This window comes from Mastomys coucha, unplaced genomic scaffold, assembly GCF_008632895.1.
Source record: "Mastomys coucha isolate ucsf_1 unplaced genomic scaffold, UCSF_Mcou_1 pScaffold22, whole genome shotgun sequence".
NCBI classification, from domain to species: Eukaryota; Metazoa; Chordata; class Mammalia; order Rodentia; family Muridae; genus Mastomys; species Mastomys coucha.
Window position 1 is genome coordinate 110,476,528 of NW_022196905.1, and position 4,497 is coordinate 110,481,024.

Consider the following 4,497-nt stretch of genomic DNA (forward strand, 5'->3'; position numbering starts at 1 on the left):
CTCTCTCTCTTTCTTTCTTTCTTTTTTTCCTATGGAGACAGAGGCAGGAGCTCTACCTCTGAGCTGGCTTTTCATATGGAAGCCCTCCACGCTCTCCCTCCATGCTTCTGTCTGCTTGTATGCATGTAGGTTTCTTTGCGCTGAGCCATCTTTCCTGCTCCCAGTCTCTACCTTTCAATATACACAGACACTCTCTGACTTCCTCAGAGCAGACTCTGATCTTCTCCGATTCAGAGCCGCAGATCAGTCTCCTGGAAGATTTAGCAACATGTTCTTGGGTTTGGGCACCCGATTTTTTTCACACACTTACTTAGTGTGTACTGTGGGTGTGGTAGGGCATGCCCATGGAGGTCAGAGGACAATGGTGGGAGTCAGTTCTTAACCCTTCCCTGAGCCTGCTTACCCACCTGCTGGCCACATGCTTCCTGCCTTGCTGTGGGCCCATCTTTGCCCCTGCCCTTCCAATGCCTCTGCCCCCTCAGCCTCCAGATTCTTCTGTTTTGTTTTTGTGTTGGGCTGGGGCTGGGCCCAGGGCCATGTGTGTGCTGGACAAGTGCTCTATCACTGAACAGAGCTGCCATCACTGGTGAAACCCCTGACTACCCTTGTTGCTTCTCTCTCTTGAATTCCGGAAGTACTTGTGTATGCTTCCCTTGTTCTAGAATATTCTGATAGTCCATTCTAGGGTTTACACTTAACTTCTTCATAGATGTCCGTCCATCTTCCTGATTTTAGAAAGACAATCTCTTATATTTCTAACCTTATAATGGATATCTCAGCTATTGAGTTGTATTAAATTGTAATACTTTAGATTCAAACTAGTACTTAAGTTATGCAGAGAGTTGCAGGCAGAATGCAATTGTCACTGCAGGTGACATTAACAGGGACAGTTTCTGAGGGAAGACTCTACCTCTGAGCATGAGATTTGCAAAGTCTGACATCAGGCACCCAGGCCTTGGAAACATCCACCATCATTTTCAACATTTCACTTTGACTCTCTTGGTTTTTCAGGACAAAGTTTTTCTGTGTAGCCCTGGCTGACCTGGGACTCTCTCTGTAGACCAGGCTGGCCTTGAACTCAGAGATCCACCTGCCTCTGCCTCCTAAGTTCACTCTGACTGTTAACATTGTTTCCTTGGATGGTGTTTTTATTATCTGGGTCCTTTGGAGTTTTGTTCTGCTTTCTCTGGGTCTTATTAACAAATAAAGTACGATTCTTAGGTTGGAGAGAAGGCTCAGTCTGTAAAGTGCTCACAAGAACCTGAGTCTGGATCCTTAGCACCCAATAAAAGTAGGTGTGGGCTGCTGAGACAGATTGGTGGGGAAAGAAGCCTGCCACCACTTCTTGGGATGCCTGTGGTGGAGGCGAGAGCTGACTCTCATAATTTGTCCTCTGACTCATGGTTTGACATGTATGCTCATAGGCACACACACATTTCTACCCACATATATTCAAAGTAAATGAAAATATAATTTAAAAATTCTCTTTAATTTTTTTGGTTTTGGTTTTGTTTTTTGTTTGTTTGTTTGGTTGGTTTGGTTTGGTTTGGTTTTTGGTTTTTTCAAGACAGGGTTTCTCTGTGTAACCCTGGCTGTCCTGGAACTCACTCTGTAGACCAGCCTGGCCTCGAACTCAGAAATCTGCCTGCCTCTGCCTCCCAAGTGCTGGGATTAAAGGCATATGCCACCACTGCCCAGCTCTCTTTTTAATTTTAAAAACATTTTATGAGCATGGATGTTTTGCTTGCATGTATGTATGTGCACTGCATGTATGCAGGGACTGAGGGGGCCAGAAGAGGGTGTCTTATACTCTGGAGCTGGAGTTAAAGATAGTTGACAACTGTCACATAGATGCCAGGAAACATATCCTGGCCCTCTGCAAGAGCAGCAAGTACTCTGAGCCATTTCTCTAGCATCCTGCCCCAAAAAAAGTTTTTTAAGCCAGATGTGGTGGGGCACATCTGTAATCTTGGTACTTTGGAGGTGGAAGCTGGTACATTGAGATTTCCTGGCCTATTTAGGGAAATCAATGAGCAACAGGTGCCATGAGAGATAGTGTCTCCAAACAATGAAGTAGAGAGTGTGTGAGGGAGACACTGGCATCGGTGTAAGTCTGTTTTCCACATGCAAGCAATATACAGGCATACCCAGAAATTCATGCCCATGCACTCACACTCACACACACACACATGCTCACAGGCACAGGCACACACAGATGCATGCATGCACACATACAGATGCATTCATGCATGCTCACACTACACACACATGCATACTCACTCATGCACACACACAGATGCATGCATGCACACATGCACTTCTCTGTTACATGCAACAGAAGATGGTAGTGGAGTCAGTCAGGAAAGTTTCACACCCCAATCTTCCAAAACAAAGGCCTTCCTTTTCAGAATGATCACTTGCTAGCTGAGCACAAATAAACTTTGGGTGGGTTGGTCCCCGACCTTCTGACTGAATTCTTCTCCCCAGCACTAACTTCTGCCAGAGAAACAAACCATTCTGTTTGTTCTGTTCATCTTAAATCCCTCCACCAGCATTTAGGGTCCATAGAGAGATTCTTGTTTGACTCAGTGGGATCACCCAACTAGTTGTTTAGTGAATATTTGTTGAATGACTAATAGAAATCTGGCTTGAGCAAGTTCTCCAATTGGTTGGCTGTAAGAGTTTCGTTATTTTGAGCATAAGGAAGTAAAAGCCCTGAGGAAGGGAAATAGTTTGGAAGTATGTTGATGTCTGTAATACTCCCTGGATTGTAGGTTTGCCTTTGGGTTAGACTTGTGTTTCTCTACTTTTGACCATAAAAGCCAAGAAGAGCACAACTTAGGCAGGAGAAAAATATATGAAAACTGATCGTTGTGAGGTAATCTTTCTTATGCCTGTGTCACATCCTTAGGCAACTTAAAGCTACAGTAATCATGAGCCCCAGCTCTAGAGCATAGCCCCGTGAGGCTTTTCACTAGGTCTCCATTGGTTATGATATTGATGCTGCAAAATGGTCAAATCAAACTCCTCACATTAATTGAGGGATGTTATCAGCTCTCTGCATGTATGACTAATTGCCTTTGAAGCAAGCTTTAAGCCTGATTTAAAATAACTGAGCACTATCCACCTCCAGTGTGCATTTGAAATCCCAAGGACAGGCAAGCCCTCACTTCCACATACTGAATTCTTGTAAGCCAGGCTGGCCTTGAACCTGCCATCCTCCCAACTTAGCCTCCCCAGGACAGGGCTTACTGGCAAGAGGCATCAAGCCTGAATATTCTTCATACACTTGGGTGGCAGCCAGACCACAGTGCTCTTTGTAGTGAACAGCAACTGCTGTCAGCTGCCCCAATTGCTATCCTAGAGCCTTCAGTCTCTGCCATGTGGAACTTCTCTTTCCCATTTATATATGACCCCACCTCCCAAATCCCAGACTCTGTCATGTTCATCACAATATGCTAGTGCCAAGAACCATGTTTTGAACCTTCCTAATGCTCTGGCCCTTTAACACAGTTCCTCATCATGGTGACCCCCAACCAGAACATTATCTCATTGCTACTTCATCACTGTAATTTTGCATACTGTTATGTTAATGTTAATATTAATTACATATGTTATTAATATAAATTAATAATGTTATATTAATGTTAATAATGTTATTGTGGATATGCAGAATTTCTGAGATGTGACTCCCCCCAAAGGAGTCACTCCCCACTGGTTGGGGAGTCACTAAAATAGAGCAGGGGACTTGGAGTGGGCTCTGAAACTGAGTCTAGGGCCTCACCTCCCGTTGAACTGACTCCTCAGCCTGCGGTTTCTTTTTTAAAGATTTGGGCTTTTTAATTTATGTGTGCATCCGTGCACATGTAGGTGTGTGCCCAGGAAAGCCAGGAGTGGGCTTTGGATCCCTTGGAACTAGAGTTGCAGGCATCTATGAGCCACATGATGTGGGTTCTGGGATCCAAACTGCAGACTCTGGCTGAACTGCAAGCCTCTCTCCCTCCACAGTCCATCTTTTAGACAGCCTCTCACTACATTGCCCAAGGTGTCCTTGAACTCACTGAAGCCCAGACAGGCTTTGAAATCCCCAGCAGCCCAAGCAAGACTTGAACTTGGAAGCATCCTGTTCCATTCCTCCCCCCAACCCTCCAACCCCCTTACCCACTAGAACAGGCTCAGTAACAGTAAGTTTTAGACAGAAAGCATAAAAAACTGTTGAAATAAATTGTCTCTTTGAATCGGGCAGTCACTAGTGTCTAATGAACCTTGCTGGATGGCTCTCAGTTTGAGCCCGGGGGTGGTAGTGTCCTAGATCCTAGATGCTCCTGGTGTTGGTAGCGCCAGCCTTAAACCTCCTTCAGGTGATCACTAGTTCGGCAGGGGGTGGGGGGGACAGAGAGAGAGAGAGACAGAAAAAGAGAGGGAGAGGGAGAGGTAGAGGGAGAGGGAGAGGGAGAGGGAGAGGGAAAGGGAGGGAGAGGGAAAGAGAGGGAGAGG

General features: G+C 45.5%; 1 protein-coding gene across 1 annotated transcript in view; it reads left to right on the top strand.

Moving 5' to 3' along the window:
* Taok3 (TAO kinase 3) overlaps positions 1 to 4,497 on the top strand; it is a 165,469-nt gene that overhangs the window by 6,869 nt on the left and 154,103 nt on the right. The gene's annotated exons all lie outside the window — the stretch shown is intronic.